Genomic DNA, 18956 nt, shown 5'->3' on the forward strand with positions numbered 1-18956 from the left:
TGAAGAAATGCCAAAAGAGGAAAAAAAACCTTTGGCAGCACGGTCCATAATTACATAAGAACACTTGCAGAGCTGAGTGAGTCTCACTTTCCTAAGCTCCCTCTTACACCAGACACAGGAGATACCTTGGAACCAACCCAGCCAAACCAGGAATCTTTGCCAAATCCATCCTGCTCCTTTTCATGATAAAAAGATTGGAGACAGGGAGCAGGTTTTGCAGTGGGATATGAAACACCCAGTCCAAGAGTCCTTAAAGCAAATCACAGGAGCACTGTACAAAAAAGGACAATATTCCCATTTAAACAAGCTCTTCATGGTGGAGACACCTCTGGAATTGCCCTCTGGTGGCATTCCTTAGGTGGGTAAAACCTAGCAAAAGGAATTTGGGAATGTTTTTTCCCCAGGAGTGGCTTCCACACCACCCTCACACACAATTTTGCCAATTCCATCACAAAACAGTAAAGTGGAGGCAGCTTTTGCTCTCAAATGCTGTTTAGCAGTTGTGGGGCTGAGTTCAAGTGAACTGGAAATTCAAAATCAACCCCGGGGTGCATTTGACAAATATCCTACATACCATAACAAATATCTTTGCAGTCTTTACATGTTCTAGATAATCTATTTTATATTAATCTAGAGAGAGGAACCAGATTAGATTTTACTAAATGTGTTTCTATGTATACTAATGTGTCTGTGCATTTATGTAAGGGAAAATGACAAAACAAAGTTTTTGTGTTTTTCAATTACCAAAAGCACAAAGTCTGTGTGTTTATTACACCTGTTCTTACAGCTGAACCATTCTGATTTCCATCAAGTGAAGAGTGGTAAATCACAGATTTCCCTCTATTTAAAACTGGGTTTATAATAAAGAACATCTTTATGTAAAAACTATGCAATAGCAGTTTACATATTTCTTCAGTAGGACTAGATGGTGCCCAGCACTCATAGCCCTGTCTGACATTGCATTCATTCTAAAATAACAGATTATGAGAGGGGAATTTTTAACCAAAAAATTAGATACACTTGAAAAATGTCAATGGTTTTATATGAAGCCATTGAGTTTTGAAACCTGCACTTTAATTGTCTTTTCCCTCCCAATTCCAGTCTAAAGATCACATTTACAGGAGCATAAAGAGCTGCTGGACTTTTCTGCCTGCCTGGGGGTACCTCTTCAGGCAAGCAGTCAAAGGCCAAACTACAGGGAATGGCTCTTTTGAATCAAATGCAAACACTGAACAAAGAAAATTACTTCCAAGGACTGAGACCAGCCAGACATTCAATATTCAAAGGGCTCCATGAGAGACTCCAAACCCAATCCAGTGTTTTGTGCCACGTGCCAAACAGGTTCTGGAAGATGCTCTGTGCACAGGAAGGTCTCTGGGATTTGCCATCAGTGCATCCTCCACTGCATTGGTTTTATTTATTGTTTTTCACCAATTATGAACTGTACTCACAAGTGCAAGGCTAATTCAAAGCAGTAACACTCAACACAAAGATTTGGATCCATGCTAATCCCCTGCTAGGTTTAACTCCTTCTGCTGCATCTCACACTTAAAATTCCTTCTGTAAAAAAAAACTATGCAGGACTTCATTATTTGAAAGCATCACCTCAAAGCTGATGATTCCTTTAAAAATCATTGATTAATGGCTGCTTTAAATGGGAGCTGCTCATCAGAAGGTGCTTTTATTTACAGGCAGCAAGAGCAGATGAGACAGGCTGACAGGAATGGAGGGATTGCACTGTAGAACTTCTCAACTGAAAAATTTACTAATATTGACCTTTTCCACTTCATCCACTGCTCCCTAAGGACACACTGCATCTTCCAAAAGCCATTTTTAAGGTTATGCCTTAAACTAACAATACAGCTCACAGGAATATGAAGTGAAGGTAGGAGAAATGTTACTTTAGAGCCCACTGAATCATCAGCAGCAGGTAATTCTGTCTTTAGAGGACGAGGAAATGTTTGTGATTTCTGGTCAGAACATGCAGATGAAATACCCACAGTCCTGGTTTGGCTACAAACACATAAAAAACCCCATGTTGATTGTCTATTGAAAAGATTCTCACTGTGAGAGTTTATGCAGAATTTGCTTCTTGATTGTAATTAAGAGGAGAAAAAAAAGTGTGTCTTTAGGGAGGGCATGATGACAAGGCAGTCAGGAGGATCAAAAGTTGGCACCTTTCACTGTGACACAGTATATTTCTGTTCAAATCCAGCACCCTCACAGCCACAATGGCAAAAAACAGGTAAAAGCTTTACTTCGACCTAACAATGGCCACACTGCCCAATAAATCCCCTCTGGGAGATTAAAAAAGTATTTATGCCACTAAACCAGTAAACTTGATTTTAAATATTATTATTTGTCACTGTATTTACTCCAACTTGAAGTTTACTTTTCTTTTGACAAATTAATCTTAGCTTGAATTCATTATTTGTTTCCACTGCTGTCTTATCAAACTTTTGAAATAACTTTAAACATGAATATGCATGTGTGTTATTTATCTACATCAAATGGTTGAACATGCTTTCATCAGAAATTCTTGCAAGTTTTTCAAGGTTCTTTGTCAGAATGGTAACTCTTTTATACAGCAAACTCCTAACAAAGTTAATGTCTTTAGAGAAATGAAGTTTTGAGGTGGAAATATTGAATCCCTAAAGGTTTACAATCTTTAAAGCATTTTTCACATGAATATTCCTCTTTTCTCATTGCAATTATTACAGCTGCATAACAGTTAAGAAAAACACACTGCTGAGCTTTCCAGCCAGACAGGAAACTCATCTGATCTCACATTAGATTCCTATTCTACCATTATTTCAGAGTTTTCTTTTCTTCTGTGGGCTAAATGGGGAAGCTGAAATCACCCATGTTGCACCCAAATGTGCCTTTAACACTGAATAAATCAGTGCAGGCCTAAAAGTCACTTATGTGATACAAAAAAAAAGGGATCTGAAAGGTACAGCCTGGCAAAAAAAGGAGTTCCAGGTTAAACCAAAGCAGTTCAGCTCAGTCAAGAGCTCTAACTGAGTAAACTTTGAATTTCTATCACTGTTTTACAGAAACTTGAATGTGTGACCCATGGGGTGAGGAGGGAACATTCCCAACTCAAGGGTACAACCAAAACTCTGCTGTGCTGGGGTTTGGCTGTCCCAGAGCTGTGACAAACCCAGTTCCTCTTTCCTCAGTCATGTAGGGCGTGCATGGGGGACTGGAGGGAAAAAATGGAAATTCTTCCTGAGATTTGTCTTAAACCAGCACAACTTTCTTTGGAAATGTGGTGGTTCCATTTTTCCCTTTCTCCTTGAGCTCCCCTCTCTGTCATGCTTGTTGTAAATTCATAAAGCAAGATGAGCTTCAGGTGATTTCCTGCATTCAACCCATCCATGCTCTCCTCTGGAAACTTTCCCATTATCCTGGGAAATTGACTGGACCTCTCTAAGGAATTATCCCAGTGCCAATGAACTCTAATCCCCTTTTGGAAAAGGACTGAGCAGACCTCATGATTACAGCCTCTCAATGTGGTTTTTAATCACACCACATAGGTGCAGATGTGGTTTTGAATTCTAAATCAATTTTTTTAAAGAACTGCACCTTCTTCCTCCCTCCAAAAAAAGCTGGAAAATAATATGTTGACTTGACTTTTAGCTTAACTCCAACTAAATGGAAAAAGAAAGACTCATGTACAGAAAGTGGCTGGCTCCTAATGGAAACTGCTAAACAGTTCCAAGCAGTAAAGATCAGAAGAACGTTAACAGCTCCAAAACACAAGGAGCAGTGGCAAAAATAACAGCCAATACTTGAAAACAAGCACAATTTATGAATGTATATTTGTGATCTGGCTGCCACAATTGCAGGGAAGTGAGTTCTATGACCCAGCAAGTCCCACTGCACCCTCTGTCCTTTATTAACTTGTATTTATTCGGATATAGCCTTTTAAAGGAGCTGAGCATCAACAAACTGAAAGTGGAGGAGCACAAAAGGCCCAAAGGAAGGTTAAAAAAAGTAATGGAAATCTATGTAGTTTATGGGCATCTAGGGAAATCACAGCTCTGCTTCTTTATAAGTTTAAAACTACAACTATTTCATTTTAAACAGCTTTTCTGCAACTCCAGCCAGCTTCAGGTGGTACCAAAAATGCACATTTTGCATTTCTCTGTGCTTTCTGTGATTATGCATCCTGATGCAATATGAACAGGGTAATTACATGGAATACATTCCAAATGTGATTCTGAGATCTTTAATGAGCAGCTAACCTTTCCAGAGGAGCTGGAGCACTGAGCCTGCCCTGGCTCCTTCCTGAGCTGGCTGCAGACAAACCTGGAGCAGCACATGGACGTGCAGGCTGGCTTTACATGGTGCTGAGAGCTACACCATGATGACTTTAAGGTCTCCACATAAATTTCGGACTTTTTTCAGTCCAGTCAGCTCCTCACATGGATGAGAAATGTCCAAAGGACTGTCCTGGGGCAGGATTTTGCTGCAATCTCAGCCACAGCATTATCTTTACACAGCAGCATGCTAAAGCTGTGGAATTTTGGTGGATCCATTTCAGCAAAGCCACTGCCATCCAAACTTGTTGACCCTTGAGCTGATTTCTAGGTGAATATCCATTTAAAAATGTGTGTACACACATTGAACAGGCTGACCTGCAGCACAGTCAGGGATTACCAACTGTGCCTCACTCAGACACCCCAAATTCTGGCAGTGGGTCCTGAACACCAACCTGTGCTCACTGGAATTGTGTAGGAATTAATCCAGATCCCTTTTCTTCCTCCTTCCTGTCCATTCAGCAGCATTTAAATTCACCCAAAAACTGTTACTGTTTGCACTGCCTTATTCAGCTTTTATAGCAAGAAATAAATTACCAATGTAGAAGGTATGGAAAGAATGTGAATGGATTAATAATAATTAAACCAATTTCAAAAATACATCATCATTTTGAGCTTGAAAAGAACCTCACAACCTCCAACAAAACCAATCCCACCATTCCCTCAGGTGCTCTGCAGTGCTCTGAGGTTTTTTGAGCAATAAACAGAGCCAGGGTTGGGAGAAGCAATAGGATTAACAATGAATTTTAATGCAGTTGTCAGAATTGACACTGAATAGATTCACTTACAGATCAGTTTATTCACCTTGGCATTACAGAACTGCTCCTCTACTCTCTTTTCATTGTGGTTTATTTCAAAAACCTGAAACCAGTATCAGGAAGCTCTCCTCCCACTAAGAGTCACCTTATTTATTGAACAAAAAAGCACCTCAGGAATAATATTTTTTGAACTAATGAAAAAAAAAAGCCCCCAAAAGAAAAATTCTTGTTTAATTCACAACAGATTTCAAATTGAAATTCCACAGCTACAGAATATGCAAAACCTCACAAGTCACAGAAAAGTAACCTGATTACAGCTGGAAAAGGGAAAAAAAACCCTCAGCAAATAAAGCCTTTGACCTCCACCCAAGTTCTGCAGGAGTGACTCAAATGCAGGAGACAAATTCACAAACTCACAATCATCCCCTCAATGATATTATCTGGTGTCATTTAGCAAATTCTGCACCCTTTCCATGGAGAGGGCAATGAGCAGACCTGGCCTGGAGGCCCCAGCATTTTGTAACTGATCCACGCTCAGGACACACTTCCCTCACCCACTCCAAAGTCCTAAAGCCAGGAGCACCTTTTGCCCTGCCAGCTCTGATAGAGGAATCACCAGAGTTTGTGGTTTTTGAGCAGTGAATGGGAAGCACCAGTGAGCACTGTGCAGGATGAGCATGGAGAAGGGAGGAGCAGGAGCGGGGCTTGGACCAGCTGAGAGCTCATGGAGGGAAAGGGCTGGTGACAGCCCCAGCTCTTCATGTCCTGAGTGCCCCTTATTCCTTAAAGGATTGCCAACTCACCACGGAAAACACGGGGAAGTGAAGTCTTTCTACAGCTGTACAATTAACTAAAATGATGACTTTGGTATTTTACATTACTGGATTTATTCTAATTGAGAAATAAAGAATTAATTACGTTTTTTCAGCTTGTGGTTAATGCTTTTATTTTTTCATTCTTGCTTTGTTTTTCCTCCTCCACTTAATTTTCATTTCCTGTAGTTTAAAAGATGAAGGAATTGAATAACATAATAATAACTAAATAACCTTTCCTGTAGAAAGAAATATTTAAATGGAGATTTTATTTTTAAAATAAAATCTCAGTTGTAGAAGTTCCTTCAATAGTGAGTAAAATTCTAAAGCCCTGCATTTTCAGGCTTCTCCTTTTGGGCTTTAAAGGAGTGCCCCAAACCAGCTCAAGGGTCTCTGTTCACCACCTCATGCCAAGGGACAGTGATTTCCCCTATCCAAATATTCAATATATTGAGATTGTACCTGCAGAAAATGCAGTCCAATTCTTAAAGGCAGACAGAAGAATCCACATGAACCAATTTTACAAACTAAGAACTTAACTAGTCTTGAATAACTCTGGTTTATACAAGCTTTGACTTTTGAAATTACACTCTGGACCCCTCCCCAAGAGGTAAAAAAATTGCCCTTCTAAACTGCCCATATTGTGGATTTTTCAGTCAACTCCACATGGATAACTCATAACAGGAAAGTGTTCCCTTTTATTTCATATTCACTCCTAATTTTATGCTGAGGATCTGATGAGATACAGATCTGTACTCTGAATTTCTGCAATATGACCTTTCATGGATTTGATTTACTAAAGGCTCAGATGTGATAGTTCCCATTTGCATGCTTTGTTTTATAAGGATGACATTTTCCCTCAAACATTAACCTGCCATTTTATTCTCTCTCAATATGTTTCCTAGATGGAGCAGTTTTAACTTGCCACAAAATCAGAATTGGTCCACAAAAAGTAAGCTTTGGTAAGGAAAATGCATTTTTTTTTTCTTTTTGTCCTTGTGAGAGCAGAATTTCACATTAAACCTCCTCTGGTTTATCCTTGATAGAGCACCTCAGACTGTTTTCTCTGGGCCACGTGTTTTACATGAAGTTAAAGGGCCTTTCATGTGATGCCACACTTGACCTGAGGCCATCAAGGTGTTATTTACAGAACTGAAGTTAAAAATGCTCTATACAGTTATTTTATGTTATTCCATTGACTAAAAATGCTGAATTGGTTACGAAATTGAGCTCTCTGAACTCACTGAACTCATGGTTTCCCTTCTGTCTGACATGGTTTTTGCCATGGTTTATCTTCATCAGTCACAAAAAGAATTAAGGATTTACTGAGACAAAACATGGGAAATTATTGCAGGGAGAGGGAATTGTTTCACATTCCTTCCAAGGAATTTCTGATTTCCAGCCTTTTGTTTCTATTCATCCAGCTAAGATGGGTGCAAATCTCTTTTCCAGTATTTGATTCCTTTGGTGAATCAAGAATATCTGCTGGGGTCTGTGCTGCTTCACCTCTCCACAAAATGTACATAAATACGCAATTATTTTCCTCCAGAAATAAAAATAACCAAAATGTGATTGAAATACATATTATTAGCACTTATTAAGAAACAGAAGTTTTATTTTTTTGTTTAATAATCATCTTTCTTCAAATAAGGATGCACAATGTTAGAAAGGCGTGCAAGAGTGATTTAAAATTCATGAGAGAATGCATTTCTCAGTATATTTAAAATATTTTTGTAAAATACAGAGTGTGAATTTTTAATAAGCTATTGTTAGTGCACTACCAACCTTGAAAATTAAATACTGTGCATTTTCAGACATTTTGACATCTCTGCTGGAAAAAGCAGTACAAAATGTGCACTTCTCTTCACACTAAGTACTGAACTGAAAGACTCCCTGCAGTTCAGAATTCCTTAACTCGAAATTTTGTCAAAGTTTTATAAAAGTTGTCATGAAAAGCCCAGAGGAAGCAAGTCCCAAAGGATGGCTTATCCATTTCACATATTATTTGGGATCATGGCAAATAATTAGGATTAATAGACAGAATTCTTATCCTAATAATACTGGTGCTACAGAGAAAGCAACAGATGAATAAAATATACAGTCCTTGCAACAAAAGAAAAGTAATTCCTCAAAAATTAGAAAACCATGTACATATTTATATATGATATCTATGGGAGCCTGCAGGGACAGGACAAGGGGGAATGTCCTGTCCTTCAAACTGAAAGAGAATAAATTCAGACCAGATACCTGGGACAGTGGAAGGTGTCCCTGCCTTGGGGGACTTCAAAGGGCTTTAAAGTCTCCTCCAACCCAAGCCACCCTATTATCTATACTGGCAGTCTGGATCTTTCAATCCAGCCCTTATTTTCCATTAAAACCATGAGGCATCAATAAAAAAAAAGTAGCTTAAAGGTATTCTCAAATACTATTACTCTGGAGAAATGGGATTATATAATGGGATTTAACCCAATTCCATGTGGAGGCTGGGGAGGGGATCTTCCTCAGGACATTCTGGACATAATGTCCTGCCCACATGAGCTCCAGTCTGTCCTGAGCCTTTCCCTGGTTTTTCTGAAGGGAGGGGAGTTGGGTTTGTTTCTTGGTTTTCCTAGGAGAGTGTTTAGTTGTTTGGGATTATTTTTTTTCAACTCCATGTTTGACAGAACTGTGTTCCTGACAAAGACAGACCTGGTCCACAGCAAGAAGTTGTAGCATCACCCAGGAAGGGTTCAGGCTGGGCTGAGCAGCACTGGATGATTCACAGCATTTCACCCAGCTCAGAAACCTTCCTGGGAGCAGCAAACTTCCCTGGGAAATACCCACCTGACATGGATCCTGGGGCAGGTTGTGCCCTCCTGACCCCAAAGTGACAATGGCCTGGGGACAGGCCAGCTTGGTGTGACCCCTTCCAGACAGTCCTGCCCCCGATGCCTTAGGGTTGGAGCTTTTATGTTTTTCATGTATTTGTAACCCTGCAGTTCTTTAGTGCAGAGCTCCAAACCCCACACTCAGTGGGAGCTGCTGCTCTCCCACTTTGGGCAGACACAGCAATTCCTCTCCAGGCTGGGAACCAAGGACACCTCACTGCCTCAGGGCCTGAGATGGAAACCAAAATGAGTTTGGGGAACAAACTTGGGGTCAATGACTTCATTAGCTGAGGCTGTAATTGGAACATGAACCCCAAAATGCAAATGGACCAAACTTATCAAAGTGTGCAAACCCCTCACCCATCATCCATTTTGGGTGCAGCCCCTGGGGGGCTTCATCTGCCCTAAATGTACCTGAGGCCCTCCAATGAACATCACTGCTTTTATCCCCTTATTTCTGTCTGGGCTCTGTTTTTAGGTAGCCCAACAGGATCCCCCAGCACTCAGAGCACCCACCCGTGCTCCCCACTCTGCAGATCACAGAAATCCCTCCTGGCAGCACCAAGCACTGCAAACCCCCCCTTTCATGTCTCAGGGAACAGAAAACACTCAGGGGACTGTGAGGGGAAAGCTTTGCCATCAGGGCTCTTTTCAAAGCAGAAACAGGTGATTTTTCCCATTTCTCTCTCTGTTTTTGCCCTGGTGCCTCTGAAGGGGTGACCACTTGCTGCAGGCACACTTGCTGTGTCCTGGGCCTGTTTTATTTCCCAGCTGGCAGAGTTTTGCTCATGTAGCCTTGCAAAATTACACCATCCATTCTTTCACTTCCCCCCAAAGCTCCAGAAGCAGGCTGGCAAAAAACAAAGCTCAGGTTTTCTGGATTTTCACTACTCGAGCTCCTCATTCCTCACACACCTTATCCACTATTGCCACGTGGGCTGGATGTTTATCTGCATCAGTCACACAAGGAATTCAGGATTTACTGAGACAAAACATGGGAAATTATTGCAGGGAGAGGGAATTGTTTCACATTCCTTCCAAGGAATTTCTGATTTCCAGCCTTTTGCTTCTATTCATCCAGCTAAGATGGGTGCAAATCTCTTTTCCAGTATTTGATTCCTTTGGTGAATCAAGAATATCTGCTGGGGTCTGTGCTGCTTCACCTCTCCACAAATACAGACATAAATATGCAATTATTTTCCTCCAGAAATAAAAAAATCCAAGCACTTCCCTGTGCCTGCCCCAATCCCTCATCCTTCCCCACAAACCCAACGCCACTGGTGCCTTTTGAGGTCATGGAATAGTCTCAGTGCGTCCAGCATTGAAAATCAAGACAAAAAAGTGCCACCTGTCCAAAAGGTAACACAAAGACATTTAAAATATTTCACATTCCAGGGGAGGGAGTGTGAGGGCTGCTAGAAATGCTCCATCAGCAACACCAATTTCCCTCCAATAGCTGAGACAGCTGAAGCAGGGAAATTATCTTTATCCAAAGACCATTCTAGCAACTAACACAGTGATTAAAGCACTGCTTGCTCATTTATTATTTCTATATTCTCATTTATTTTTACTGAAATCCTAAAATAAAATTACTTCCCAAAGTATAGCTGGTTTATTTCTCATAATAATCTAGATAGATTTTTACCACCATAATATTTAAGCATTTTATTTCCTGAGGCATTAAACACAATTTACACTTAGCTGCAGAAGAGTGCCTGGTATCAAAAATGTTGGGCATTTGTCTGAGACAAAAGGATTTGGGCTTTTTTTGAATAATTATAGATTTGTACTTCTTTGCACTCTAATGCAGCTATATACTTAAGAAATACAAAAAGCTTTAGTGCTAGTCCATCATATTTTATGAATTTAAATCTAGAATGTAATAAATTTTATTAAAATCAATGATAATCTGATTTAACTCCTTGGAAAAAGTTAGTCCACTAGAAAAGAGAAATATATTTTTGTCTTAATCACAACTGCTTAGAAAAATGAAAAAAATTTCTTTTCACACAAATGCTTCCAGAACATTTTTAAGGCATTCAAGAGCCTGGCTCTTACTCTCCCTTCAATGAGATTGAGAGGGCAGGTTTATTATTGAGTTTTTCCTGCCAAAGTGTAATCAGATTTATCTCAGGGATCAAAGATATTTCTGCAGGTTTAGCTGAAGCATTCTCCATCTGTCAGGCATGGTCCTCAGGACTTTGGCACTCCACTGATAGACATGAACCACCCATTTTTCATCCCTGCTATCTCCTGTTAACAGAACAAAACCCCAGCTATTTTAAATAGTTTTAGCCATTCTTATCTCCTTAGAAAACTTTTAAACAAATTGTATCTATAGAGTAAAAATTGAAGAAATCCTAACTAATCTGTCATCACAAAAACACCAAAGGAATTGTGAGATTATTTCACAAACACCAGAGGTAGACATTGTTCTTTAAATGACCTACTAAAGTTTGTAAAGCTAAACAATTTATAAACTTTTACAGCTAAATTCAACTTATCTTCATCTTTGAAGTTTGCCTCTTTTATTCAAGATCTGAAGGAAGACTTCACCTGAAAGCTTGTTGTACTTTTTGACTGAAAGCCTTTGTTCTCCTTTCCAAATAAAATTGTTTATAAGGAAAGATTACCTAAAGAAAAGAAAGAATACCCTCCATCTTATCTTGAAAGAGAAAGATTTGAGGCACTGGAACAGCCATGAAATTATAATTTCTGGAAAGCAAGGCCACAGGGGATGGGCACTCAGGAGCCAAAGCCTCACCAGCCACATCCGACCCTTTTTTCCTGCAGAGACCTGGGAGCTCTCAGCCCAGTGACCAGAGTGTGACTGCTCCTCCCTAAGAGCCTTCCAAGGCAATGGTTCCCTGGGATGTGGGAGTGGAAGCACCAGCCAGGCTGGGCTGAGCCTTGGCTCATCCTTTTCATTCCTCACTAATTGCTGCTGTGCAGGCTCCTCCAGAGGTCCCAGGAATGAGTCCTGATCTGAGCATGCAATAACTGCAGAGAGCAACTCAGTGCCTGAAAGAGCAGCTGCAAGCATTCCTCCTGCTCCAGCCCCCTCACTGCAAAGGTTTTCTTGCCATAAAACCCAGCTTTGCCAGGAAAAAGCTGGAACCTTTCAAACACTCATCCCTGCCTTTCTCACTGAGACCCTTCCATTTGAATGCTGTGACTGTTCATAGCCCACTTCAATGTGAGACAGAATATGAACCAAGCCACTACTGAAGGAAATTTAACCTCTTTCAGCTTATTTCAAGAGGAAGCAGAAATTCACGTTTCTAGAACAGTAACAGAGAAGCTGTACAGTTCCAGCTGCACACACTGACCCACCTCATCCTTCATTGGCAAGAAAAGCTGCTGCCAAGCTCAGAATTCCATCTTCAGCCTGAGAATGACTCAAAGACCAACCTCTAGAACAGAACAATCCAGAATTCTGTGCAATCTGTGCTCATAATCCAGAGCTACCTGTACCTGAACTCTTACTGGCACCTCCTCTGCAGGAAGGTAAACAAACAAAGTCATCTCAAAGAGGTCTTGATCCCCCTGGAGTTATCTTTTACAGGTAGAATGGTGCTGCTCAGCAAATATGTCCTGCAAGACATTCTGTCTCCATAAAATCTGTATAATCCTTTCAGGGCTGAATTGCCCCAGCCAAGAAATGTTGGAAAATGACCTGAAGCAGCTGTGCCACTGGGATCTGTCATCATTTGACTACAACCTAATAAAATTCCAGTCTAAGGCAAATTTTCATTAATTTTATAGCTCCTAGAAGACTAATATAAGACATATATATAACTTTTAAGTTTATACCTATGCTTGCTGAGCTAAATCTTTAATTGTAGCCCAAATCAGCCAAGCACTTAAACAGATGCTTTATTTTTGAGCACCTAATTCTGCTGACTTTGCTGGGCCTGTGTAGGTGTTAACATCAGGTGTCTGCTTCAGTGTGGTGCAGGATTCACATGGAGAGTCTGAGTGATGTGAAATCCACCCTTTCCTAGGGGTGCATTATTTTCTTTCTGGTGGCTGTTTTGTTGTTAATAAGGAAAATAAATGAAAGCAAAAAACGTCCTAACAGTGAGACAAAACTGAGAATAATACCAGCTTTCTTACCTCTCTAAAATGATAATTGATATTGAGAAGCTGCTGTTACTTTCTCCTCACACTTTCCAGTGGATGCAACCTAGACCTTTGCTTTTGTAATCAGCTTTTAATTAAGCCAATGAGTTTTTCACATTACCCTCGTGCCTGTAATAATTGTTATGATTCTATTACCTTCTTTGTTAAACACATTTGTAGTTTTAAATGACAGGAAGTCAAGCCAGCAATTTGTAAAGATGTGTGAATAAGGAAATTGCTCTATTCACGGGCTCATAATGAACAGAGAGATAACATAATAATGCTTTGTATTCTCTCACCCTCGGAGCAGAGCAAAGAAAGGCAAAGGAGGTGGCCTGGATAATTTCCTGCAACCCTCCCTTTGTTCTTAAGCCTTTTTACCAGTGTTTATTGAGTGATGTAAAGCAAGACAGATCATCCAACCCAGGCTTGGAGCTGCTCTAGCCACAGGGCTTGCAAGAAGGAGGAAGAGCTCATTCATCAGAAGAAGCTGCTGGGAGAAAGCCAAAAGCCAAGGGCACCCATCCCTGCCTCATTCTGCTCCCCCTGGGGCTCTGCTGCTGAAACATGGACACACCTGAGCTCTTCCAGCCTCAAATCCCACCTCCTGTCAGTCACCAGTGGGAACAGAAGGTCCCTGAGGCACTTGGAAGGAAGGAATGATGAATCTGACTCCACGTTCTCAGAAGACTGATTTAGTATTTTATGATACTCTATTATACTAAAGAAAACTAAACTAAACTGTACTAAGGAATACAGAAAAGTTGCTTACAGAAGGCTAACAAGATAACAATGAAACTTGTGACTCTCTCCAGAGCCTGACACAGCCTGGCCCTGACTGGCCAGAGTCAAAACAATTCACATGGAACCTATGAAACATTCACAAAGAGTCAAAACAATTCACACGAAACCAACGAAACATTCACAAAGAGTCAAAACAATTCACACGAAACCAACGAAACATTCACAAAGAGTCAAAACAATTCACACGAAACCAACGAAACATTCACCTGTTGGTGAACAGTCTCCAAACACATTCCAAAGCAGCAAAACACAGGAGAAGCAAATCAGATAATTCTTGTTTTCCTTTTCTCTGAGGCTTCTCAGCTTCCCAGGAGAATTCTGGGCAAAGGGATTTTTTCAGAAAATGTGACAGCCACAGCCAGGTTAAACAGTGGGGAGTCAAAGGGGTCAGGGGAACTTTCCTTTGATTCTGGAACCTTCCCAGACACCTGTCAGAAGGCCCAGGGGGTGAGGAGACAGTCTCAGGGATGTTGTCACTGTCCCCTTCCCCTTGCCAGGGTCCACAAGTCACAAACCCAGACCCAGAAAAGGCTCAGCTGCTCCTCTGCCCTCGGATGCTCTCTCCACGCCAAAGGAGTTAAATCTGCACTTTCTGCCTTATTTTCCACAGATCCATGGAACATCACTGAACAGATATATTTCAAGGAGGAGGGAAATAATATTTTAGCAGACAGTTTGTCAAACAAATGATACTTACTTGGTTATTTAAAGAGATTTTATAACTGCAGACTGCTCTGCAATCTAGCTCCTTGATGTTTTCCCCACTGTTTATAGGCAAACCAAAATGTTCAAGCATTGCTACTAATTATGTACAAATTTCTGAACAGCAGAGCCATGAATTCATGCCAATTTGCTCACTTTAAGTGCTGCTCACTTTTCAGGTCCTGTCAAAATTTCTATTTGAACCTGAAGAAATTTTCAAGGACAATTCTCCATTAAAAGTCAGAACACACAAAAAACCAGAACAGAAAACCCATCAGGAGTGAGACTCCTGCCTGTCCTTCCTGCACCCACATCTGGAACTCAATCTGTCCCAGCAATCCACTCTCCATAATATTTTGTCCCCCAGCTTTCCTACCTGCTGCCTCCTCTTGCCCCAAAGTATTTCTCCTATTTAAGGGATTTCTTTGCAAAAAATAATTAAAACTGTAATCTAGGGCTGGAAATTTTTCCCTGCATCACATTCAGAATTTCTTAGGCCCAGTATATCTTCCCTTGCTGACATTTCTTTCCAATTATTGTGCCTGACTTTCAGAATTTTCAAGTCTCTTTAATTACCATTCAAAATGAAAGTTTGTATCTTATGTTCAGTTATTCTCTAATTGTGTGCTTTGTGAGGACTTCATTACAATGGGTTAAACACTAAAATTAAATGATTGCTTCCCAGTTTTATGGAATTGAGAATACTGCAAAAGGGAAGCAATAAACTTGGCAGTTTTCTGGGCTAAAGAAGGTGGCAGAAACTTTCTGCATCATCACAAATTTTGAATTTTTTTTCTCTCTACTTTTTGGCGTCTTTCAACTCACTTTGAATCACATGTACAAAGTGCCAACCAAACCCAAGTCTCCCAACATCAAAATGTAAAATATATTTATAATTCAAATATTTATGATGCCATTTCAGTGATTTATCAGGAGAGGTGATTAAACCTGCTCAGTGTTCTCACCACTGAAGAGAGGAGGAGCCAGCACTCTTGGGGCAGCCTGGAAAATTTGGTGCCATTGTGACTCACTGTGTGTGCAATGATCTATTTCACACTAACAGGCCTAAAATTAAGATTAAATGACAAGTCAATTGCCCAAGTCTCCTAATGAAAGTAAAATGCACATATTTGCTCTGCTCTTAGAGCATCCTTTCCACATATACTTCTCTGTTCTGCAGCAATAAATCCAAGGAACTGATGCTGGGATAGATAATACTTTACATTTACTTTGAATAAAATAAACAGTTTTTTTCTTCTTTGCAAATCTTAAATTTTACCCATGTGAGCAATTTTTTTCAGCTTTGCACAGTAATTACAGAGTGATGCATTTGACCTTAGCAACAATAACAACAACCAGCAATGAAAAACAGACTGGAAGTGATAAAACCCCAGAGATCTGCAGCCTCAGTGTGGTTATTAAACTCCTGTATTTTCATTAATCAGGAATATCAGCCTCCTTTGGCTGTCACCAGTGTATCTGGGGCGGCACATTCTCTGCAGATCATTAGCACAGCTTTCTGCCCCTCTGTTTCCGTGCTGCTGTCCTGAGTGTTTGAAAGATAAAGTAGCCACGGGCACAAACTACACTGAAATATTTTCTTCACCTCCCTTGGAGGCTTTGGGAAAGACAACCCTGTCCCAACAGACCCTCAATAACAGCTCCATCATTCACAGTTCTGGTGATTTCCTTTGCTTGGACATTTCATCCCTGAGTTCAAGCCCAGAACCCAAGAGGTGACCCCTGTGAGCCTCACTGGCAGGTAAAGGGCTGGCTGAGATGGATTTTCCACCCATCCCAAAGCCAGAACCACTTCTAGAGGTGATCACAAGATGATGCATACTTACACCCCAACTTTCCAGCACATTTATCTAAAATTACTTCAGATTGATCTGTAATTTTAAAGCATAAGTGGGCTTTAGGCAATAGCTGAGGGAGGAGTGTTATTAATGTTATTAACCCAGCAGGGACAGGAGTGTCCCAGCAGGGAAATCCTGGGCATCCCTGGCTGCCACCTGAAAGGGGAAGGGCTCAGGGAGTTCTGAGCCACTTATGCATGAGAAAGGTAAAACCTCAAAGAAACCAAAGAGGTTTTTTTCCTCTTTGCCATAATTGTTTCTTTGTAAATAAATGAAAATATTTATATCACATGAAGACAGAATCCTGTCTGATAAGTGGTCTGAATGCAGGATAGTCACCTGGGCTGAAAAGAGTTGATAAAAATCTTGGTTTGAGTGAAATGTGGCTGCCTGCTAAAAGATAATCTGAATTAACTCCTGCAGGAAAGAAGTTCTGAGGTTTATGTCAGTGTAAAAAGTTAAATGTTCCTACTGAGTTTAGTATTCTCTGTGCTTGCTTGCAGGGGAGCAGAGAATAGAATTAAAAGGGTTTCAGAGCCAACAGCAAGTTCAAGAAACATCTGCCTCTGTACTATGCGTGTGCTGGAAGCTCTCTGGACATAACTAAATACCTGATATCCTGGAGTTACCAATAAAAATAACTTCCCATTGTTGAGTTAATTAGTGATCCACACTCAGCCTGTTGCTCTGTGCTGCATCTCATTCCTCTTCATGTTCCAGTTCAGTAATTTCCCACTGAGCAATTGTTGAGTACATCCCTAATCCTAGAAGCAATCTGCTTGTTATTTCAGCTTTTGAATCAGGACATCTTTCAATTTTAACTTACAGCTCTACAAAAGGCAGGGCTCTGTTTCCATCCTCATAAACAAGGACTATTCCACCAATCTCATTACACTCCTCTCTAGCAATTCACAATTCTAAATCTTACTTAAGTCCAGCTAAGTTGGTTGTAAATTGACCACTTAAATCCCAACTATTGGAATATCAAACACACCATCCAAAGGTCAGTCATTTTTAAGGTAACTGCTCATTAAATCATGGATATGAAGAGACAACACTTCAGTGCTGAGCAAAGGAGTTGAGAAGTGTTTTCATTCTTCCCCAAGAGAACTTCATTGTTGTGAGCTCTTGTCCTTCCCCACTTCTCCCATGCTTGCAACTCAGTGCTGGCAGCTACAGCTGCCAAAAACACTTCTGTTACTCTGAAAGGGGCAACTGGATGTAAAACTGAGGCTGTATCAGCTTTTCAGTAGTGTTGAAAACTGGTATGGACATCCTAACTGCACTCAGAGGAGCAGTGTTACCACAGGAAGAGTCACTGAAAAAGCTTTTATAAGTCAATTTCAATCAAGCCATCAGCATCACACCTCCTGTGGATTTCCCCAGGTGGAGGAATCAACACCCTGGGAATGCCATAGATAAATCTGTCATTGTCCTGAACCCCAGGGTCTTCTCCAACCAGCTCCTTCTCATGGCAATCACAATCACAAAAACCAGCAATGAAAAGCAGACTAGATGTGGTCCTCTAGGGACTTCTCCCAGTTCCACCCTATGACATGGATACTTTTCTAACCCGTGACATGGATCTTCTCCCACCCTATGACATGGATCTCCTCCCACCCCATGACACGGATCTTCTCCCACCCTATGACATGGATCTTCTCCCACCCCGTGACACGGATCTCCTCCCACCCCATGACATGGATCTTCTCCCACCCTATGACATGGATCTTCTCCCACCCCGTGACATGGATCTTCTCCCACCCCTTGACATGGATCTTCTCCCACGCCGTGACACGGATCTTCTCCCACCCCACGACATGGGTGTTTTTCATGCCTGATGATTCCTTGCAGAAATGTCACAGAATTTCTGGAAAAGCTCTGCCACAAGAGCCACACTGACCAGGTTGCTCATCATCTGCAGACGTGCTGCAGAAGGAAGGTGGTGTTAGGTTCAAAGATGGATTTAAACCTGGTTTGATCACTGTGACTCCTTCCACCTAAGCTTAGTTAGATGTACAGATGGGATGAAAACAATGCAACTTGACAAGAAATAGCAAAAAATATAATAAGAGCAGATTCCATCTCCTGGGAAAGCATTCTTATCTTTGCAGTGTGCAGGGTCTCTGAAGGCAGGTGGTGAAAGAGCCTTCACCAAGGCCAGGATTTTATTGTGAAATTTGTTGTGGAAAGGTTTTCTTCTTAAGAAAGGGTGTATCTGATAACTGGAGTGCCTGAAAAAGCTCTTTCATGAAGTCCCACATTTCCATGTCCCCTACATCACAGAAATCCTTATTAGAGCTATATCTGAATTGCACAAATGCCAAGATATTCAAATACCTACATTTGCAATGCAGGGACAAAGTAAAAAATGAATTTATTCCATCCCTTCCCTTGCTTTCATTCCCATAATTTTCAATGTCTGATCACAAGAGAGGAACAGAATGCATGAGCACATTCCTGATCAGGATCCACCCTGCTCAAGGGCAGTGTGAAGGCACAAACCCATTATTTCCCCTACAGAATGAAAGTAGCTCTGCCCTAAATGAGCAGAATCTGAGCCAGGATCCTTAGAGCTCCCTGTGAATACCATGAATTGCACTGTCCCTGCCCAGAGAAGCCACAGCCTATGGCACAGACCTGCTCCACTTTATGGTTTGCACACCTGGGCTGCTCCACCAGGGACAGGTTTGCCAGGAGGACAGAC

This window comes from Serinus canaria, chromosome 4A, assembly GCF_022539315.1.
Source record: "Serinus canaria isolate serCan28SL12 chromosome 4A, serCan2020, whole genome shotgun sequence".
Lineage (NCBI taxonomy): Eukaryota > Metazoa > Chordata > Aves > Passeriformes > Fringillidae > Serinus > Serinus canaria.